Here is a 23,715-nt window from a genome sequence, read left to right as displayed (position 1 = left end):
CAGAGGTAGAACAATGTAATTGATCCAGTGCTGTGAACCAAAGTGAAGGCTCTGATCCTGCAGTCAGATCTGCTCATGCAGACAGACAGACCCTTCTGCTTATGCAAAATCTCACTGAAGTCACTGGAGCTCCAGGCGATTGAAAGTCCTGCCCCCACATCCAATTACAGGATTGGGGCCTACATGTGTTAGGTGTATCCAGATCTTGCCTCCCCCTGGACCCTCTGTTGTCAATGATGATGTCACTACAGTCATGCATATCAAGGAATGTCTAACGACTGAGACAGACAAACCACTCAGTACTAGGTCCGGTTGCCAACAATGCATTGCTCTCTCTGAAACAGCATCCAAATGGCTCATGACCACTGGTTTTATGTCCTGCCGCTTAGTTACTCCCTGTTGAAAATAGGTGTCTTTACAAAGCCCCGCACAAAAGAATAAACAGTTGTTGCTAAGAATAAAAATATTGACTCTCGTACTTTATATGATTGTCTTAAAACGCTGTGCTTACAGCAAAATCCTTGTGTATAAAGATCTGACAAAAGAGGATACCCTAGATCAATTTTATAAAGTAAGTGGTGCAATGGATCAGTAATTCCTGGGGGATAAATGCCTCCCCTGGCCCAGTTACTCGACTATATTGGTTCTACTCCCCGTTAACACAGCTCCTCTACCACTTCAGCACCAGAGGACGGAGTAAATCTGGTTGCATAAGCAAAGTCAAGCACTTTCTGTGCAAGACTCCTGATCGGTCCGAAGATGACCCGAATAAAATAGAATCTTTAGCCATCCCCAAAATCAAGCCCTCCACTGAACTGCATCAGGTAAAGCACTGGAAATGGCCTTCTGCCATAGCTTTAGACCTGAGATGGTGGTATTAGTATTTGGATTGCATTAGCTTTGAGAAGCTCCAGCCCTGGTGAACACTGCCCCCCCCCCCCCCCCCAAAGAAGTCTTCAGATCCCATGAGCTGCTACAGCAAACGCCACGCCCCCCCCCCCCACCCCCGCCCTGCTTTCGGCCAAAAGGCTTCCAAGAATGGAACTAGACGACAAGAGCCATAAAGAGGGGTGGTTCTGAACGTTGTAATCAGACTCAAAATGCCTACTTTTTATTTCTCTTCTTCTCCCAACAGCACAGTGTGTAATGTAGCATGTTATAGGAGGCCAACAGCCAAAGGGAAACAGCTAGCTCAGGCAAGTGTCATCATGACATTGCAAAAATACATCCCCAGAATGTCCTCACGGCAGCCATCTTTCCTTGCCCGCTGTTCTAAACCTCCTGGCTGTCATGGCCAATAAAGACTTCCTTAACTATCTCATACTTGGGCAGGCAGAAATGGAATGGTCATCACATGGCAAACACCTTGACTTTCTGGCCTCCTAAATGACTGCCGGATAACTGATGTGTTTTCAAACACAGTCATTTGGTTTCCAGAAGGCTAACTTTTCTAAATACCTTCTGTAGCCCTAAGACTCGAATTGACTGAGCCATGTCAGACTCTGGCCTTCAGCCAGAAGAAATGTTGCCCGTCTCAACTGCAGAACTAAGACACCTTGTCCCTCCTCAGCTTGTCACACTTTTAGGCTCAGCAGGATGATAAAAATTCATTTTGAGCCCAAAGTAAAGCCATGGGAACTTGCGGGAACTTGCCCGGAAAGCAAGCTTGCTGTTTTTTTGTTGTTGTTGTTGTTTTCATCAAATAACTTGCCACCAAAGCCGGCAAGAACACGGAGAGCTTAAAGTCAACAGAGAAAAGTGTTATATTCTTAACATGTCTTATAGCCACTCCAGGAGAGGTTGTTGCTGCAGTGTTCTCATGCAATAGGATGTGGGGTCAAGGACCAAATAACTGACTGGTAGAGCTGGTTGAAAAATGCTAGTTGTAGGGGGTGGGGGGAGGTGGTTGTTTCTTTTTTGTCAGGAAGTTTACAAAAGATCTTTTTCTTCAAAATATCCCTTTCAAAAATGTTTAGTTTTTTGAGAGAAAAACTAAAGACAAAACTGGGGGCAAATCTTTTTCTTTTCAAAAACCAAAAAACAATGGGGGTGGGGTTAATTTTTTTTGGAGGGGGGGTTCAGTACAAATGTTCAGTTTTAGAAAACCAAATGCCAACACTATTTTATCAGAAACCAAAACAAAACAAAAAAAAATCCATTTTCGAACCACTGAAAATGGGTCAGCCTTTGCTTTTTGAAAATCATATATTTTTTTCGGTGCTTTTTTTAAATAGAAAAATCAGAACATTGTGAAGGAAACAGAAGTCCGTGCATTGCCGTCAAATGTCATGCTTTCAAGAGCTGCATGAAAAGTCCTGGTCTTTGGGTATTCCCTCTATTACTCGAGGGGTTAACCTAAGAAGGGAAGCGAGGGCAAGCCAAGTAACCCTTTAAATCTCTGGGTTGCCTTTTCCCCCCCATTGGTTTGATGCTAATTGAATTGGTCCCTGCTGGTTGCCCCCTTCTCAGGCAATGCTAGGCCTGTTAAGCAGGTCTGAAGGATTCCGTGGGGACTCATGTTCAGATATTCTTTTTTTCCACTGTATTCTAGCTTCTCCGGCTGAACTGTCATTTCTCACCGTCCATCATTGTCTGTCAGGACCCACATCAGCATGGAGAGAAGCAACAGCTCCTCCTGATCCCCTGTAAGACGGGGGAACGTCCTAACACTGAGCCAGTCTTTCATGCAGATCATTTAGCTGATGATTTTTGCTTCTCTTCCTGCTCCCAGCAGATCCCAGAGAAGACTGCTATTTTGGTTACTTTCCTGAGCCCAGGTCAGAGCCAAAAAGTAAACAACCAGCATAAATATAGGGCCCAGGTCATTAGCGTGCGTAAATCGGTGTAGATCCATTGATTTCATTCCTCCAGTGGAACTGTGTCGACTGAGGCCAGCTAAGGCTCTGGCCCTAGATTTTAGGTCAGAAAATGTATTATTTAAAAATCCAGGGCCAGAGTCTCGTCCGGTGTAAACGATGCAGCTCCACTGAAATCTATGCTAACTTATCCCAGCTGAGAATCTGGCCCATGATACTTAGCCCAATAATGCCCTTTTCAAGTGCTTCCATTGTGCTTTGAGTTCTCTGAGCTCACTCTCTCTTTCCTCCACGCTTCTGCTCCCCCCACTAGTGTCCAATACAAGTCACCACAATAATTCTCTTCAGAGCAGGGACTGTCTCTTTTATTCTGTGATTGTACCGCGCCTGGCACAACAGGGTCTTGACCCAGGCTCTTAATGCTACAAATATATCATACTAATCTATGAAAATATTAGGTTTCAGAGTAGCAGCCGTGTTAGTCTGTATTCGCAAAAAGAAAAGGAGGACTTGTGGCACCTTAGAGACTAACAAATTCATTTGAGCATAAGCTTTCGTGAGCTACAGCTCACTTCATCGGATGCATTCCACTGAATGCATCCGATGAAGTGAGCAATGCATCCGATGAAGTGAGCTGTAGCTCACGAAAGCTTATGCTCAAATAAATTGGTTAGTCTCTAAGGTGCCACAAGTCCTCCTCTTCTTTTTATGAAAATATTATTGTTCCTTGATCTCTCCTCCGCCACCATCCTCTGTCCCCTGGAGCCTGAGCTCATGTGCACCAAACAAAACCCTCTTTCGAATGCACTCATTTCATTGTGAATGTTCCATGTGCTTTCAGTGGCTCCACTGAATCCCACGAACAGTGCCGCAGGGAACGCTCCGCCTGTCCAGAAGTTGACTGACAGGCCGTCAGGTGTATTCTCTCTCTGTAGTGAGTTGGCATCTGTACAGAGCTTTGAACGGGTGAATTGCTGTGTAAATGCTAAGAACGATGATTATCTAGAGCCTAGCAGGTGGGTAGCATTGGCCTTGAAACCTGGTGCCCTGGCTAGCGGCTCCCGGAGTGTGCCTCAGTTCTCACACTGCAACAGGAACAGAGAGGAGCACAGTGTGATGGCTCCAAGGCATTGAAAGTTTTTTGGGGGGTGTAATTATAAGATATATAAATAAAACAAAACCCAGCAATGGCTCTGGGGCATCTATGTTTGTGCACAACCAGCGTCTGGGAACCACACTGGAAACATACGGGTTGTTGTCACTCTCCATTGTCTGCTCCACAATGGTTTATGTGTCTGCTGCTGCTCCCATGTAAGAGACTTAGGTGCCTAAATACCTCTGGGGATCTTAGCCCTGCTCTTTAGCTGAAATGCCGGCGCCTCATGCTTTTAACTCTGGAGGTCCTGGGTTCAAACCCTGGGGTCAGTCCAAGACATTGCCATCTTTGGTCCTATGATAAACTCTGTGTTGTCAACGGGAAGGCCGGGCATTGGTGGCAGAGCTATGCTCCACCTGCTGGCCTTCCTTTAACCCCTGGGTATTGGAGTGTCTTATCCTCACCCTCCCTTTTGCTCTGCCATGCTGGCTGGGGCAGGCTGGATGGCCTGGTACTGAAGGTGCAGGGAAGGGAGATAGCAGTTAAAAGATCTGTGAATTCGAACTGAACTGCATGGGGCAAGTCTCTGTCTTGGCCGTTTCTAAGGGCTGGCACGATGGATGGACTCTTACACAGCAGTGTCTGGCAAAAGGCAAGTGCTCCACTAAAAGAACCAACCACTGCCATCTGCCAAAAAACAGGACCGGCACAAAACCCTGCTCATAAAATCGCCATATGCTCTATTCGTTGGAATGAAATATTTTCATGGAGCTGTCTTCCCCCACTGCCGGGCAGGTGGGGCTGTCACCCGTCTCTTCACTCACAATACATTCTCACTTACTTTACCATGGCAGCACCGTTATCTTGGAGAGCTGGACGGGCAGCCTCCTCTGAGCTGGGGATATCGTCACGCTGGACACTCTGAGGACATGAACATGTGCACTCAGACCTAACACAAGACATCACCTCAAGTTATTCCCAATCTGGGAAGAGATGCCTGAAGATGGCAGTTCTCAGGTGGCACCATGCAGGGCTTCTACCATACCTTTTAACTGGTCAATTGCTTTACTTTCTCTTTCTAACCCCAGCTGACTGTGTTCCCCCTCATTCCTAGTTTGCTTCTTCTGGATCAAACAGAGTTATGCAGGAAATCACCCTGTATGCTTGATCCTGACAAGGGAACTCAACAGCCAGTTTATAATCAGAACAGGAAAGGAATGGAAACAAGTGAGCGGCGTGATCTTACTTTTCAGTTTAATAGGTTGTCTATCATAGATCTACAAGGTGATGACTTGACTTCCATTCTTGTACGGCTCCGAGTGCTGGGCACTGAGGGAGAGACAGGAACAGATATTGAATGCAGTTGAAATGAAAATGTTAAGATGAATGCTTGGCGTTATGAGGATAGCCCATGTTCGAAAGGAACACATTTAGGGAAGTTGCGAAGGTGGTATCAATTATAGAAAAGTTACGGGAGTCCAGGCTTAGATAGCTTGGCCATATGATCAGCCGACTGGAAGACTATATAGGAAATATAGAAGCAGAAGGGAAGAGAAGAGTTGGAAGACCCAAAAGTAGATGGATGTCAAACAAAAGGATTTGATTAGCTGTGGAGTTTCCAAGGAACTGCTTCAAGACAGACTAGAATGGAGAAGGACTTGAAGAGCCGACCTCGTATAGTAGATGGGACTAAGGCTAGAAGAAGAAAGGGAGATGCTCTCAGGCTGAGGCTATTGAGAGAGCAGAGTTTGAACCACCAGTAAGGCTGCTGGGTATGATCCTTTGTTACTCACCATCCAACAAGGCAAAGTAAACTGATGGGGAAAGCATGCTGCAGGCTTGTGGACCAGCAAGACTCCTATCCCCATCTTGAAGCATGAGGAACACGGGAGTTTCCAGACTGGATCAGAGGGTGACGAGAGGAGAGAGACTGTGTTTGGGGGGGAAGGGGATTTCTGATGAGGTATTTTTGTACTGTATTGTGTTTTTTATCCCCAACTGGGTTGGGGGTCACTGAAAAAGGAGAATGAGAGAACACAAAAAGAGAGAGAGAACAGGGATCGTCTTGGGGAAATTTCTGGGCGCCACATTTCAGGAAAGATGTGGACAAATTGGAGAAAGTCCAAAGAAGAGCAACAAAAATGATTAAAGGTCTAGAAAACATGACCTAGGAGGGAAGATTGAAAAAATTGAGGTTTTTAAGCTGGAGAAGATAAGACTGAGAGGGGACATGATAACTTTTCAAGTACATAAAAGGTTTGTTACAAGGAGGAGGGAGAAAAAATTTTCTCGTTAACCTCTGAGGATAGAACAAGAAGCAATGGGCTTAAATTGCAGCAAGGTGGTTTAGATTGGACATTAGGAAAAAACTTTATAACTGTCAGGGTGGTTAAGCACTGGAGTAAATTGCCCAGGGAGGTTGTGGAATTTCCATCATTGGAGAGTTTTAAGAGGAGGTTAGACAAACACCTGTTCAGGATGGTCTAGATAATACTTAGTACTGCCATGAGCATAGGGGATGGGACTAGATGACCTCTCAAGGTCCCTTCCAGTCCTACGATTCTATGATAGGTCTGATATCCTGTCTGACAAATGCTAATGCCAGCTGCCTCAGAGGATGGTGCAAGAAACTCCCTAGTGGGCGATTATGGAATAACCTGCCCATGTGGGTAGTTCCTTTTTAACTTCTATCAGTCAGTTACTAGTTTTTTCCATGAATGAAAGCACCAAGGTTTAAATTACCTATATCCCTGTTTCCTTTGAATCTTGCCTAAGAGCTCTGTGTAACTCGAAAGCTTGTCTCTTTCAACAACAGAAGTTGGTCCAATAGAAGATATTACCTCCCCCATCTTGTTTCCCTTTGCCTATTTGTTATTCGGTATGTGTGATTGTTCACCCAAGTCATATGCAAGTCTAGGAACAAAGAATGTAGGTCATACTTACAGGATGGGGGTTTGTATCCTGGAAAGCAGTGACTCTGAAATGAATGTAGGGGTTGTGGTGGAAACTAAATGAACATAATCTCCCGGTACAATGCTATGGCAAAAAGGGCTAATGCAATCCTTGGGTGCATGAGCAGGAAAATATCGAACAGGAGTAGGGAGGTGGTATTATCTCTCTATATAGCACTGGTGAGTCCATAACTGGGTACTGTGTCCAGTTCTGGTGTCCACGCTTCAAAATGGATGTTGAAAAAATCAGAAAGGGTTCAAAAAAAGAGCAGTGAGAATGATTTGAGGTCTGGAAAACCTTCTTTACATTAAAAATTTAAAGGAGCTCAATCTATTTAGCTTAATGAACAAAAGATTGAGAAACGCAACTGGATCATGATCTAGAAGTACCTCCATAGGCAGATTTTTGCTACTGGAGGGCTCTTTAATCTAGCAGACAAAAGCATAACAAGATCCAGTGGCTGGAAGTTGAAGTCAGCAAAGTTCAAATTGGAAATAAGGTGCACATCTTTAACTCTGCAGGCAATCAGATATTGGAACAAATTATCCAGGGACATGGTAAATTCTGCATCACATGGTGTGTTTAAATCAAGTCTGGATGTCTTTCTAAAAGAATGTTGTCATTCAACCAGAAACTATTGGGTTGGGTGCAGGAATTCTCGGGTGAAATCTCTGGCCTGTGTTGCACAGGAGATCAGACTAGATCACACTGAACCCTTCTGGCCTTGGAATCCCTGATTATCTACTAGGTGGTTTGCAAATGACCCAGAGGGGGAAATGTTTGCATAAAGGGCTCAGTAGACAATTCCAAATAATGATCAGAGATGTAAAAATTCAAGGGCTAGCTGATGTAGGTCAGTGTAGCTCTGACTTCAATAAGCTATGCCAATTTACACCAGCTGAGGATCTGGCCCAAAATGTTTATCAATAATTAACCAGTGGAAAAAAGGCTAAAATCATTGACTGAAATACTTGCCATTAATAGTGTGTCCTGGATGAGTAGGGCTGGATGAATAGTGAGTGGCGAATGGTAGCACTGTGACTTTCAACTTATTTCAGCAGCATTCACTATCCAAATATGTTTAGTGCATTTCACCATGCAGCAGACAAAGACATCATTCTCTCCTTTATATTAGCAAGTATTCCAGGTCGCAATTACACAGCCACAGGCATAAAACTGGTCTGACCTTTCTGCAAAGTAAGATAACTCTTAAATGTACAGGCATCAGATCTACCAGCTCTTGAAGATATTCACCAAGTCCTGTTGCTATTTACACTACCGAGTCTATCTTTGGAGTAAGGTGTAAAAACAATCATACTATCTTCTTGGCTGTGTCCGCCCTCAAATATTGCACTTGTTTTCATGACGGTAGTCACTAGTTTACTCATTTAACACACAACAGGAGGGAGAGTTCATGTTTGTTCCTAGCACAAACACCATCAGATCATGTGAATTTCAAATGCAATCCTGAACCCATTCCTCGGCTGGTGTCAACTGGTGTAGCTTCAGTGAAGTCAGGAGAGCTGAGCTCTGCCAGTTGACACCAGCTAAGGATCTGGCCTTGTATATATTTCAGTGCAAATCAAGAGTTCCTACTGCTCATTCTTGTGCTCAGGCCCCTAACCAACAGTCCCTTAAATATCTGCACATCAGAAGGCATAAAGGGCCAACATTTCCTTCGTTACACCAGTGCAACCTCACTGTTTTCACTGGGATTGGACTGGTGTGCGTGACATGAGAATTTGACTCTGAGCTTTGAAATGGTTCTAAGTCCTAGGCAGCTGTAAATGATGGTCAGAACATACCATATCAACAGTAGCTGTTCAGTATTTTCATCTTGATTAAGGAGCTACAGCAAGATGTAAATTCCAATATACCCAGAGAAGTTGAGAATGGATCCTTAAATCTTTCTCAGTCTTTCAGACATTTCTTGTGAACTGAGGTTGGATCTTATTTCTTATCCTCTCATTCCAGTCTAACCTCGCTCTCCTCAGGAACTGTTTGGCTCAGCCCAGATCTTGTTGATTCATTTTGCTAACCCCTGTGTGTGTTAGATATTGGCTTCCCCAGCTAAGACAGGGCATTATTATGGTTCTGCAGTGTCTGGGGAACGCATCTCAGATGGGAGTGGACTATTGGAGCCAAACCAGAACCCAAACTCTCATTCGGCAAGAAGTTTACATTTACAACAGCAATGTAGACTTGTGTGCTCGTGCTGTGTGTTACATGGAGCACACTAGGCCTCACTAAGGGGAATCCAGGCTCACTTTGCCAGCAGGCAGAGGAAAGGACAGTCCAGGATCCTGGAACTGTGTGAGATTCTGCATTTCTGACATTCCTGCCTGAGTCTCTGATGGCTGCCTGCCACTGGCCTGGCAACGACAGCTGACACATCCAGCTATCATTGATCATCGCCGGGTGAAGTTAACAATTTAGCTTGAAATCAACAACTCCAGCAATTTCAAACAAAGCCTAAAGGTTGAATCAGTTTAGGTGACAGTGGGTCAGTTTCCCCTGTAACCTGAACCGACTTCTCTGACAGGGCAGAACTTTGTTTTCAGCTCCTGCGCACAGTTGGGAAGTTTTTTCAAACTCAGTGGAAGACCCAGAATTGCAGATGGAATTGCTAGGTGGTAGGTACAGTGGGTTGGTTAATTCCCATGTCTTCCATCTCAGGAGATCTGGGTCCAAATCTGATTAAGATCCCAAGCCAAATGCATTTGGTGAGCTCAAACTGGTCATGCTTGGACATTTTTACTAACATCAAAAGACTACCCCATAATCTGCTGCAACTGATGGTCTGTCCGAGAGGCCTGGCTCAGCTAGAGATCACAACTTTTAATATTATTATTGTGTTACCATAGCCCTGGAGTCCAGGAGCCTGATGTGCTAGGTGTTGCAGAAACACACACAAAAAGATGGTTGCAGCCTCAAGGACCTTACAATCTAACTCTAAGACAAGAGTCAGCAGCCAGATCCAGGCAGACAGAGGGAGCACAAGGAAACAATGAGACAGCGTTGGTCAGCGTGATTGGCAGTGCTCTCTGCACATCAGTAACCTAATCCCTGCTAGCTTCATTGTAGGCATCACAGCAAAGGAGAGTTTTGAAGGTGGCTAATGAGGTAGCTCTGCAAATGTTTACAGGGAACTTCTCCCAAGCGTGAGGGACAGCATGGGAGCAAGCCCGAAGTTGCTCCTTTGAAAGTGTAACAAGAGGCTGATGGAAGCTGGCATTGTGGGCCGACTGGAGACAAGCACTGACAGATTGAAAGTGAATGTGAGATGATGGGCCGGGTGGGTATAGGCCGTGAAGGGCCTTGAAAGTGAAGACAAGCTGCTTTTGTTTGATGCAAGAGAGAAGAGGGAGGCGGCAGAGGAATTCAAAGAGGGGGTGACATGGCCAAAGCAACAGGCTAGGAAAATGATCTTTGCAGCAACACTCTGAAAGGAAATGAGTGAGGCCAGGGTGCATTTGTCAAGGCCAGAAAAAAGGATGTTGCAGTAATTGAGACGCAAGATCATGAGAGCTGGGACAAGAGTTTTAGCACTGTGGATGGGTAGGAAAGGCTTAGAGATCTTAAGCAGAAGATAAGAAAAAACTAAGGCTTTATTGAATAAGAAAATTGCACTGGTTTGATGTAAATTGGGTTTTAAACGGATTTAGTTAAACCAGCTCAAACCTGCGTGTAAACAGTTTTATTTCAGTTTAGCTTAAATTGATTCCTAATTGACTTAAATTAAATCGAAATAGGCCTGGTTTAGGCCAGAATAAGTGTGTCCACACAGGGGTTTGCAACAGTATATCGAAATCAGTTTAAAAACACATCTATAATTAAAATGCAAAACTGTCACATGTGGACGAGCCTTAAGTTGCATTGGGCAGCTGTTTGAGCAAACTCACCCAGCCCCTCCCCACATTCACTAGAGTTTAACCTTTGCAATCATCCACCTCATTTTTTAATGAACGTTACAATTCACTCCATACTCCACTTCCCTGTGGAAGACAGTTTTTATCCCCCTAGGGCCACCCCTGTGATTGATTGCAATGGAAGCTGTGGACTCTCCACACCTTGCAAGATTGGACCCTTGAGGATGGAAGTCAGATTTCCAGCATGCAGTCAGTTTCTGCTAATGGACTGAACCAGAGTAGTAGGAACCAACAGCAAGAGAGATTCACTGACCCAGGCTTTTACACAGATGCAAAACTCAAAGACAGAAAACAACCTCTCTGTTGGATTTGCCAGTAACTCTTTGGATCGCCATAGGGCAAAGTTGCAGACTAAGATAACAGCAAACCAAAATGTAACATGGCTTGATAACTTTACAAGAGAAAATTCGAGTTGGTGGCATGGGGGATACAATCCTCAGGAATAAACCACTTACAGCCTAGCACAGATAGCTGATACAGCCCCTAAAATGTCAACATAATTTAAGACTGTTTTCATAAATCTAAAATGAATGTTGCAAAGGTTTATGATTTGAGTCCCCCTCATACGTGCTTGTGTCTTTCTTTCAGCTGTATGGCATATAGCCGGAGTTTACTACCAGTTATTTTCAGCTCAGCCAGGTAATGAGGGAGGCTGGTGCTGATTCCGTGGCAGAATGAAGACCAATTCCACTAATGGATGGAATTTAGAATAACACAGCACTGTAGGAATAATGTGAGAGGCTGGAAAGTCTACCAGGGAAAGGGCACAGATAGGTATTTTATATTCAGTGTCCTGTGTGGTTTGGTAACGCATTTTGTTCCTTGAATGGCAAAATGAGTCTCCTATTTAATTTGAAAACTGTTGATACTACAAAATGTTAATAAAAATAATAATACCATGCACTTATAGAAAGGTTTTCATGAGTAATCTTAAAGCACTTTACAGAAGAGGGCAGTGTCATTATCCCTATTTTATAGATGGGAAATTGAGACACCGACAAAGTGACTTGCCCAAGATCATTCATGAGGCTAGTGGCAGAGCCAGGAATAAAACCCAGGTCTCCTGAATCCCACTCTAGTGCCCTCTCCTCTAGGCAACACTGCCTCCTTTCTTTCTGCAATGAACCTGTGCAAGCCCAATGCTGAACTCCTTTCTCAGGGAAAACTCCTACTGAAGTCAATGGGAATTTTATTTGATGGAGGAAAGTGTGGTGTGTGTGTGTGTGTGTGTGTTCATGCATGAATATGCATTCGTGCCCATCTATCGTGCATGTTGTTAAGTAAGACAAAGACTTAATTATGTCTTTAGAATGGCGGAGGCTATTTCTAGAACCAAAATATAATGAGACTGTCCTGCTGAGAGCAGCAAAAGCCCAAGCTTTATCGTTAGCAAATGGCTTCTGCTGTGACCCACTGAGAGTGCAACTTTTACTTATTCTAAACATGATCATAAAAGATTAAGGACAGAACCAGCCTCTCCCAAAATGTCAGGCTGTAACGATCTCAAGAAATACCTTCAAGATTTTAATTATTGGAGCACTAAAGTGATCTCTTCATTTGCTCTAGCGGGTTGTGAATATTGGTTGTAAAAAGGGCACTCTGTGGTGTTACTCATGACAACAATCGAGAGGCTTCAGCATTTCTCCAACACAGTCACACTTTTATTACTATATTTTCCCCCGGGACATAAAGGTTTTAACTGTATGTGATGCTGCTTTCCATTATCCATACCCTCAGTGAGATGTGTGCTCAAAGGAAGCCATGGGTGTGGCCTGCCTTCATGTGCTGGCATTGACCCTAATGGAAGCAGCTAACGGCAGTCCAACGGCCAAATTTATCCCTGTGTTCTCGGTATACTGCATTGAAATGTTGATGCCATTTCTCAGCTTGTATGGAGATGTAGCAAGAACTTTCCCAGATCCTCTGGGAAAAAAATGTTCCAAGTCTTCATTAAAGTTTATGGCAAACAATATATGGTGGTGACTCTGTAGAGAGCAGCTCTTTTTAATTAAGGTCTAAGTCATGCTTTAGCAAAACCCTGGCTGGGATGATTTAGTTGCTGTTGGTCCTGCTTTGAGCAGGGGTTTGGACTAGATGACCTCCTGAGGTCCTTTCCAACCCTGATATTCTATGATGCTATGAAAACATCGATACAGAAAAAAACCAACTCATTCCCCCCTTCAAGATTAACAGAACTCCTTTTTTATTACACGGTCCATGCAAGGATTTCTCAGTAAGGTTTAATGTAACTGGAAACAAAAGCATTTGGCCCTGCAGCCAAGCCAGATAATGCTAAAGAAACGTTAGCCTTACTACTGATCTCACCCCCTCCTCCCCCCAGCATGAAGAGAGGGGCGTTTCTTCACAAAAGACAATGGAGTTATGCATGTGTGAGCAGAGAATCAGACCCCTCGTTATTTTGTCAGCCCCTTATTCACACAAGCAGTCCCATTACTACTTACTCATCGTGAATAAGGCTTGCGGAATAAAAAGTGGTTGATTCCTCCATAAACAAGTTCATGGAGATATTTTATAACACGTACCAGTGGTTCTGGAATTTTATAAAGACGACACATTATTAAAATGGTTCTTACTTACCCAGAAGTGCATAAACCCAGGTACATTAGACGTATATTATGTAAAACATGCACATCCTCAGTATAGGCAATGACACTGAACATGGTAGGGTTCCTTCTCGATCAAGACAATGCAGGGAGCTTTATTGCTGCCGCTCTTGCTGTCCCGGTCCCAAATTCATATTCCTGCTGGCATTGCTCTACCCGTGGGGAAGTGCTTTTCAGAGTTGGGGCCTATAGGCTTTTGTGGGAAGAGGACTTCAGCCTCGAGTGATGTCAACCTAGCACCTTTCACAAGGACAAACTTCATATCCGTGTGTACAGTGGAGATGACACTGAATTCCTTTGCAAAGGGCTTTGAGATCTACCAATGACAAGCACTAGGTATTATTACGAGGCAAAAAGTGAAGCTGGAAAAGGAGATGTAAGAAACTTAAGAACCTCCTGATGAGGGCTTTATGAATTTTAAGATATTAGATGGAAGAGCATTAAAGTTTATATTTTTATATCTGTTTGCCAGAAGCTGGGAATGGGTGACAGGGGATGGATCACTTGAAGATTACTTGTTCTGTTCATTCCCTCTGGGGCACCTGGCACTGGCCACTGTTGGAAGACAGGATATTGGGCTAGATGGACCTTTGGTCTGACCCAGTAGGGCCATTCTTATGTATATTCAGTATAGTTTTGGGTGGGTGGCAGCCTTAATTATCACTAAACAAAGCTTTTGTTTGTGTTATAACATACTATATTGGTGAAGCCCTCAGTCCAGCATCTCTCTACACACTGTAGGCCTGTATTATTGTCAGATGTGTTGATATATTGTGTGCAGTAGTTTAGACTCTATTATATTATATCATAGCAGTAAGTTATTTAAGGCTATCTTTTAATTATAAGTATGCACTTAGCACCACAGGACCTCAATCCCTGATTGAGAGTTCTAGGTGCAGATGCAAATATTAAATAATAATATAAAGAGAAAGCTCACATGTTGTTAAAAAACCAATCCTCTGGATTTAATTAGTGTGGTATAATACACATGGTTATATCATGAAAAAACATCTTAACTAATTATGTTAATTTTTTTGCAATGGCCTAGAATTATAAAGTATATTGACAAGGGATTGTGCTCTATCCCATCACAAACCTAAAATGCATAGAATTAAAGATGTTTAAAAATAATCTCTGTACTAAATGGCTCAATTAACTTTGGTTTGCCAATGTTTTCAAATGTTCTTTAGTGGGCTTGGTGCTCATGGGCAGATGAATTCATTTTTTACTCTGGGTCATTGCTTACATTTTTCAACTGGTTAAACAAAACTATAGGAAAATCTGCTTGAGATAAGCCAGGTTTCTTCATTGCACAGTTGTGTAGTTATTCTTGCCATCAACAATGCTACCACTGAAATGCTGTTGCAGAAGCAACTTGACTGGCAATGACATAGGATTGTAGAAAGCAGCTGCTAGGCCCTGCAGACTCAATTCTGTTAACGTAAATATATCCTAGTTCAAAATATTTATATGCATTTTAAGTGAATGAGATATTCAGCCACAGTAATGGCTCCCTTTCTGAAATTTGCAGAGAAAAGCCCATTGTTAAGACTCTGTTACATCTTGTCCAAATATAATTTAATTTATTGCAGTTGCATTTTCCGTCTATGCTTCCATGTCCTGTTTTTAATAGTATTAATTCCAGAATTTTTAATGGATCTATTGTTTGTCTTAAAAAAAAAAAAAAGATAGAGAGTATACCAGCTAAAGTTTATTTGTTTTTCTCTCTGCATAAAGAAACAGATTGTCAACTGGTGTAAACTGGTATGGCACAATTGGCCTCCACTGGTATACTGGTTTATACCAGTGGAGAATCTGGCTCAAAAACTTTCACTTAACCATTTAGCATATATGTAAATTAAATGTGCATGTTAACTGTATTGCTATACGTACTGTACATCCTGTTATAAGCACAGATAAGAAAACCCAGTAAATTATCCAGGCTTTCGAATTATACTTCATTTGCTTTATCTAATCATCTCAATGTCTTTGTAGCAAGGTTTCATACCCCAAGAAAATGCACTATTCATAATGCGTAAAATGTGCAAGCTCAAAGGCTGTAAATGATGTGGAAAAGGCAGGCTAAGAAACTGTGCTTATGTTCCAAGATATTAAGCAGAACTAATTTATCTTTCCATATGAGATACACAATTACTATTTGGCATCAAATGTGTCTTAAGAGATAGCAATATAGAGATGATCATGAACCGATCCTAAGAGGAACATAAAAGATATTGAATATGCCTTTTCCAGATGTCTGACCTGCAACAACTTTGTTCATTTAAGCACAGGTGCTAAAATGTTTGGTGACTTGAGCTAAAATTAATGATCATTCTCAATAGAACTTGAAGAAAGCAATGGTATTCTTACCAGATCAGTCCACTCATATGGTAGAATAAAGTAGAACATATTTTTCCTGGTACTGTGCTCATTCAAAAACCAGTCGAAGAACACTTCAATCTCTCTGGTCACTCGATTACAGACCTAAAAGTTGCAATTCTTCAACAAAAAAACTTCAAAAACAGACTCCAACGAGAGACTGCTGAATTGGAATTAATTTGCAAACTGGTCACCATTACGTTAGGCTTAAATAAAGACTGGGAGTGGATGGGTCATTACACAAAGTAAAACTACTTCCCCATGTTTATTTCCTCCCCCTACTATTCCTCACACGTTCTTGTCAACTGCTGGAAATGGCCCACCTTGATTATCACTACAAAAGGTTTTTGTTTTTTTTTTCTCTCCTGCTGGTAATAGCTCACCTTTCCTGATCACTCTCATTATAGTGTGTATGGTAACACCCATTGTTTCATGTTCTCTGTGTATATAAAATCTCCCCACTGTATTTTCCACTGCATGCATCCGATGAAGTGAGCTGTAGCTCACGAAATCTTATGCTCAAATAAATTTGTTAGTCTCTAAGGTGCCACAAGTACTCCTTTTCTTTGTGCTCATTTGTTTGACTAATCCAAAATCTTTCAGGGATATCTTTGCCTACACAATTAAATGTCCACTTTTTGCAATGATTCCCTTTTGAAATCCAATGCAACAAAGGCATTTCTCTTGCAGATAGCAATATAACTTAAATTCAGTTAACTAACCTTGTCTGAGTACCACTGAAAAGCAATGGGATTATTGGTATAATAAGGCTCTGATACAAGAAAATGCTTACATTCATCCCTGTTCTGCAAAGCACTTAAGTATGTGCTGAAATCCCACTGGTGCCGGTTTAAATGTTTTGCCCAATACTAACACTGAGTCATGCCCTAAGGCAGTGTTTCCCAAACTTGGGACGCTGCTTGTTCAGGGAAAGCCCCTGGCGGGCCGGGCCAGTTTGTTTACCTGCCGCGTCCGCAGGTTCAGCCGATCGTGGCTCCCACTGGCCGTGGTTCGCCGCTCCAGGCCAATGGGGGCTGCGGGAAGCGGCAGCCAGTATGTCCCTTGGCCCGCGCCACTTCCCGCAGCCCCCATTGGCCGGGCACAGCGAACCACGGCCAGTGGGAGCCACGATCGGCCGAATCTGCGGACGCGGCAGGTAAACAAACCGGCCCGGCCCCGCCAGGGGCTTTCCCGGAACAAGTGGCGTCCCAAGTGTGGGAAACACTGCCCTAAGGTACTACACAATATGAGCAAAGGTGGCACAATTGGGCTTATGACATGACTGTTTTAATGATGAGCTAGTGGTGTCTTTGATGTCTATTGGGGGGGAATCTCACCTACAGGGGTCCGGGAACATAGGGCCGGGGTGCTGCGAGCCATTGAACCAAACTTTAAACCCTGTATATAATGGAATCTTCTTCAAGCCAGGGGGCTTGCAGCTGCACCCCTCGTTCCAGCCCCTGTGGGCATGTACTTGCAGAATATAATCGGGCAACACAAACTGTGGCTGGGCAGAAAACTACTCCGTGGTTTGAGCCGTTCTCAGTGGAACTGCTCTGCCGTTTGGTTTACAACCCACTGCCTGTTTGCTCTTCAAAACTCTTCAGTTTGGTTTACAACCCAACGACTATTGGCTCGTCAAACCTTGGCTTTGTTGGGCTGGGGCGACCCGCTCCAGAATAACAGGGCTTGAACCCCCGTCACAGCAGGACTCAGGCTCTGACCCCCCCAGCAGTGTCCTGGGTCGCGGCTCCTGGGGGCTTGCTGGCCCGGCCAGCCTGAGGCTCAATCCGGAGTCACTCCCGCGCTCAGTGTAGACATGCCCTCAGAGGCTGCGGGGAGCGGGGGGGGACGGGGACGGCTCTCCGGGCTGTACCAAGGGCTGCCCCGCGGAGGGGTCCGAGCCGCAGCGCCGGGGGAGGGGGAGGAGGAAGAGGAGGGGGCGGCCCTGGGGCCGGCCTGCGCCGCGCCGGCGGGGGGCGCTGCGCCGCGCGCGCTGCCGGAGCGCCCGGGCCCTGCCCCCCCGCCCGCCCGCCCCTCTCCTCCCCCGCAGCCCGGGGCTTGGTACGTTCCCGGCTGGCGGCGCCGGGGGCCGCGTTCCGGAGCTGGCCGCGCTCTGGGGCCGGCGGGAGGAAGCGGGGAGCCGGAGCGCGGCAGCCCGGGGGACGCTCGCCCAGGTACCGCAGCGGCTCGGGCCCGGCGAGGCGAGGGGACCGGCCTGGGAAGGGAGGCGCGTCGGCCCGGAGGACCCCCGCTCCCTCGCCCCGCTGGGCCGGCGCCCCCTTCCCTTCCCTTCCCTTCCCTTCGGGGGGCGCTTGTCACGCCGCCTGGCTGGGGCGTGGGGGCTGCGGGGCGGGTCCCCGTGGCGGGCGGGGGCGCCGCGGGGCTCGGGTTGTCCGAGGACTGCGGCGGGACGCGGCTGTGGGAACGGGAGGCGAGCTTTGGGCACGGCGCGTCCGGGTAATGCCCGCCCTGGAGCGGCCCGGCAGGGCTCTGCCCAGCCCCTCTGCTGTCCAGGGGTCCCGCTTGTCCTAGCCTTGGGTTATAAAGATAAAGCCCCTTTGAGGCGTTGATGAGCTTTTTGTCTTGTGTTTACACAGTGAGGTCCTGGCCCATGCCCGGGGCTTCCAGGAGTTGCGCGAAAACTAATAATAAGAAGGTACTCGCTTTTCTTGGCACTTTGCATGACATGTGCGGGGAGTGCGAGCCTGGAGGAAACTCTTCAGGGCAGGTGTGTAGACAGTGACTTGAACCTAGAGGGCGCTGCTAAAATGCAAATAATTAGGAGCCATCGTTTCCAAAAGTGGCTAGTGATTTGGGGTGCCTCTGTGTTTGGGTGAGACCTTAAAGGGACCTGCTTTGCAGAAGGTGGGTGTTTCAGAAAATCAGACCTTTATAGGGATGTTAAGTTGCGAACCCATTGACCCTAATAAGAATCGAAGGCACAAACTGGTGGAAATGTGTCAAAACAAGGAGATTTTAAAGCCTACATGAAGGCTGGTAGTTTTAGACGGATCACCTGTTAAGTTGGTGATCATAGGAACCTTGACATTTTTCTAAAGCCAATGTCTTGGTGAGGGATTTAATATGATACAAATGTAACAGCAGAAATAGCTTTCTTTGAAAATAAAAGTCAACCCAGTTAGTAGATTCCATTATTTCTAGCAGGGTAACATTCAAAGCACTTTTTGTGTGTTTGTCCTATACAAGTTTGAGTTTAAATGTTGGGTTTTTTATTCTTTTCAATGCGGTGATTTGAAAAGCTGAGATGATGTAATAAAATCTCCATGGATTGTCTTTCCTGTTCCTTTCCTTTGGGAAATATAGACATTTTCAGTGTTTTGGTTTCATATGCATCTATTTTAATGTTGCTGTTTATTGCATGAACTATTCTTTATTGCCACAGGGCGCAATTTTAGGGATTAGTAAGTGGTGTTGGAGAAACTGCAAGTTGCTTCATTTTCCAAGAATGTTAGTCATTTCCTTTTAGTGATTTCTGGGAGTTGAAATTTAACAGCATCGGTACTTCTAGAGGAAGACTTTTCCATACTGAACTGTCATTTCGGCTCTCTGCATTTCCTAGCCTAACTCACGGGAGCAGTTCTTACTCCTGCACTAGTAAGCCTATTGACATCAATATAGCCGCTCATTAATATGAGTAGGATTTATTCAAAATCAGATTTAGCCTTCGCCTGCTCCCGTTTTAATCAGTAGTTCTGCTAACCGTTTTGTGGAGGTAGGAATGGGATCCTAAAGCGAATTATGAGGGTTAATTTGATGATTTCATAACACATTATTAGGATTTTGTAGGAAAACACCTTATAAGTAAACTGGTAAGACAGTTCTGTTAAAATGTGTGGCTGATAAAAGAAATAAAACAGATGAATCCTCTCTGGATTATGGAAGTCTGGTAGATAAAACTGCTTAACCTTTTAATGACGCACTTTGTTGGTGAGAAAGTGGAAATTTAGGTCCCAGTCCTGCAAATATACTTAGCTTTCTTCATGAGAGTAGTCCAATAGGGAGCAAGTTACCATCTAAACTGGGACATATTACCCCAAGATTTGCTAGTGTGACTAGTGATTTTTGAGTGCCTCAGTTTGGGGGTAACGTTTGGGGCTATTCACATGAGTAAAGTTATATGTGAACCTGAGTCTTGTGGAATCAGGGCCTTAAATATTTACTCTTCTACTGAGTACTGAAAATTAAGTAATACATTTTTAGAAAGTAAAATGAAATATTTTAAAATCTGTATTTAAACTCTTTTTGGGGTAATATATCAGCAAGAAAGACGTCTACAGTAGAGCGCTATTATCTAGTTATTTTATCTGCATGCTATCTTGTCCAGGCAGCCAAATACCTAGAGTTTGAGTTAGTGTTTTAATTGACTTGCAAGAGTAGATAAAAATCTGACCAGTGGGTGACTACAGCAATCAGCACATCTGTCATTTCTCATGGAAGCACTGCTGAAGCAGACAGGAAGGCCTGGTCTTTGCCTAAAAATTAGACTGACCTAGCTACATTGCTCAGGGTTGTGAAAATTTTTTTGCTGTGTACGACATAGTTAGGTCGACCTAACCTCCACTGTTGATGCAGCTTGGTCGATGGAAGAATTCTTCTGTAGACCTAGCTACCACTTCTTGAGGGGTGGATTTACTACAGTGACGGAGAAACCCCAGTAGCTGTGCTGCTGTAGTGTAAACATGCCCAAAGTGTGTGTTAGCAACATTGTTGCAAGGGGGAAAAGTTGAGTGTGCAAGTTTAGAGTTGCTATAGGGCAAAGGTTATGCATGGTGGGGGGCAGTATGCAGGATCACATGCCCCCCCTCCCCCCAGTTTTGCTGCTTGGCTTGTACTGAGTATGTCCACATGGCTTGAGCATGCTCAGTAACACAGCTGAAGCCAGGGCTGCCCTCGCTCTGCCTCGTCCCTTCCCCACCCCCAACTGTCAGCAGGTATGGGTCATCTCTGCTGTAGGACTTAGCAGCTCTTCTAAAAAAAAATATATTGTACACAAAAAAACTATATTAAAAGAACACTATTAAGGTTGCTAAGTCAAGCATTCAGAAGTTAGGAAAAAACAGAATTCAGGTTGCCTGTGCAACCTTAATATGCCTCCTTGTGCATGAGTATTATGATACAGTCTTTAATTACATGCCTCGCCCAGAGCTGCAGTTTCAGGGGAAGTGTTGCTGAGCTGTAGGCTGGAGCGCGCTCAGTGTGAACAGAAACTTTGGTGTCTTTCAGCTGCTAAAATCTAAGTTTCTACTGAGCATGTGCAAACTGAGATTTTTTTTTTTCCCCCAGAGGCTTATAACTTGGCCGAATTTGGGCAGTTCTTTATGGGGACAGCAAAAGGCACATCCCGTGCGCAAAGGCCACCCCCCTGCCAAATGTAAGTTTTTGCTCCAAAGTCTGGGGGCGCTAGAGCTTTTCAGAAGAAAAGTCTGCGGAATTTTGTAACATGGGCAAAACAATGTATTTTTCCCTAGTCTCATTCTCAGAAATGACAGAACCATTTTGGCTTTACTTTACAATACCCGCCCCTCCCGCCAAAAAAACTGTCTGAAGCAAACACCCAGTATGAAAAATTTCAGTCCAAACGGTTAAAGTTTGGCAACTTTGTCAGCAACTGAAAACAGGATCTTATAATGAGAAGTGTCAGGCAACTTTAGTGAGAAGTGGTGTTACTTGCCCCACCTATTTAGTCAGTGTGAAGAACTTGGCTAGTGCAGCAAAAACATTTGAATATGTTTTTGTCTTGTTGGGACAGGAGTCAGCTTTTTTGTATGAGGCTGATGTATTTTACTTTCATAAGAATATTTTCACGCCAATCCAAACCCTTTTTCCTGATAAGAAAAATTACAAAAATGTGCGGATTGAACTGCCAGACCTTTTCTATTCCTAGGCTGATTTAACACTGCTTTATAAAATCTCTGACCCTCTTAAATGGAGAATAAGTTTGTGGATTAGTTTGGCCTTTTTGGACAAAATGCTTGAAACTGAGGCTATTTCCTTTAACTCAGCTACTTTTGATGGTGAGTTCAGATTTGTACACATGTACTTTGTTTCTAATCTCACTTCGTAAGGGAGTTCTTGGTCATATTAATTTTATTCAAACTAAGAATTCCACAACAAGTCCTGCATCTTGGCAGGGGGGTTAGACTAGATGACCCTTGCGGTCCCTTCTAACCCTGTGGTTCTGAGATTCTATGAAATTTTCTTTTAAATCAAAATCTGTAAGCAATTATTCCTTTACATGAAAGTCAGTGCTCTGAACAGATTAATTCAGACCAGATGTAAAAATATATGTGAATTTCAAATTAAGATGATCTCAACTTCTTCCTCCCTGTTTTTTATATGCTGTGGACCCCAGATGGAATATACAAATTATGGCTGTTAAAATATCTGCCTGGTTGTTAATCTAGCTTTATGTGCTTTCTGGTTTATAATGTTTCTTTTAAACAATCAGCATTTTCCCTGTTTCTTCTGAGGAAGTGAAGTTTATTAACATTGTCAATTGAAACAAAGCACATTGCTGCTCTGGTTTGGTAGAGGTTATTTCCATCTGAAATGTAAGCAGCCAGTAATGTAATTTGTAGTGTGTGCTCATTGTAAGGATGCTAAATTTATACAGGATTATTTAAGAAAGGCAATACCGAGTCAGTTGTAGAAAAACCCCTCAATACCATTCTGTTTTTGGCCATTTGGTTGCTCATTTATGGAATACCATTGAAGATCATTTCAGGGATTAAAAAGTAATTCCTTATGGTTTAATCTTTCTCCCATTTGAAGTAGGGCGAAGCTGCCATGGACTTCAGTGAGAACAAGATTGGGCCTCAATTTGAAGGATCAGATTCTGTTCATTTCAGCATGAATGGAGTTTGTTTAGTAGAGTCTGTCAAAAACCCATTAAAGTTTTTCTGGGACCCCAAAGTGGGTTGTAACCCCATTTTAATGGGGTCGCCAGGGCTGGCTTAGACTTGCAGCAGCTTGGGGCCAAAGCCCCCGGGATTCAGCCCGGGTGGCGGGGCTCAGGTTACAGGCCCCCTGGTTGGGGCTGAAGCCTTTGGCTTTGATTTGACCTCTTCCCGGGGCCGTGGGGTTCAAGGTTTTGCTTTAACCCCCCCCCCCACACACACACAGAGCTTCAGTCCCCCCTCCTGGGGTTGGGTAGGAATTTTTTGTTGTCAGAAGGAGGTCGCGGTGCAATGAAGTTTGAGAACCCCTGTTTCAGCAGATTTTGGATCAGGCCCATCATGTGCCGTCCAAGAAGCTTTTGGTTATCTTGCAGTGCTGATACCGATTGGACCATGTTGTAGGCGGATACTATCTTTCTCTATTGCAAAGTACTAAACTGTTCTGGCTCTAGTTCTGTAATGTTGGATGGGGAAAAAGGAGATGTAGCTAATAAACAGCTGAAGAAACTGCAGCTGATATTCATCCTGGGGAAGCCTAAACAAGGGAAAGGGCAACGGTTGTCAATGGAGTTAAGAAGGAATATGAAGAGTAGCAGGAGCAATACACAGAAGGCTTTCAACAATGTAAACATTCTAGCAGGAAAGAGCATTGGAGGAAAAAATATAAACAAATTAAAAGTACTTTCATTGGACCAAAAAGGAAACATTGGTTCTTGGATTAAGGAGTTAAAGGCAGGATTCTTATCTATAATCCCAGTAAACAGAAGGTGAAGAAAAGAATGGTCCATTTTAAAAAGTGATGGGGAACTAGAATTTTTAGTTGGAAAGAGTTTACGAGAGACCTACTGGTATAGGGAAACATTTCCTTTGTGAAATTTCTGGAGGAGAGTAATAACCCCAGTAGAAGTTCCAGTCAACTCCATTAGTCTTTCTGTGGGTGCTCAAATACTGCAATGATGTAAATATTTAAGTAGGGGACCAGGAGCCTGGACACAAGTA

General features: G+C 44.0%; 1 protein-coding gene across 8 annotated transcripts in view; it reads left to right on the top strand.

Moving 5' to 3' along the window:
- FRMD6 (FERM domain containing 6) overlaps positions 1-23,715 on the top strand; it is a 105,458-nt gene that overhangs the window by 13,883 nt on the left and 67,860 nt on the right. Inside the window, exons 1-3 of one of the 8 annotated variants that reach the window (XM_048852166.2) lie at positions 17,855-17,973; positions 18,397-18,455; positions 21,104-21,191. The exons of 2 other annotated variants lie outside the window; for them this stretch is intronic. The gene's annotated coding sequence lies outside the window, so the exon portion shown is untranslated. Of the gene's footprint in view, positions 1-17,838; positions 17,974-18,396; positions 18,528-21,103; positions 21,192-23,715 lie in introns of those variants that run through there. 5 more of the 8 variants (XM_048852161.2, XM_048852167.2, XM_048852164.2 and 2 more) reach the window with 5 other exon arrangements.

The sequence above is a fragment of the Caretta caretta genome, chromosome 6 (assembly GCF_965140235.1).
Source record: "Caretta caretta isolate rCarCar2 chromosome 6, rCarCar1.hap1, whole genome shotgun sequence".
Lineage (NCBI taxonomy): Eukaryota > Metazoa > Chordata > Testudines > Cheloniidae > Caretta > Caretta caretta.
The sequence above is the reverse complement of the archived record's forward strand: the minus strand, read 5'-3'. Positions and strand labels throughout refer to the sequence as shown.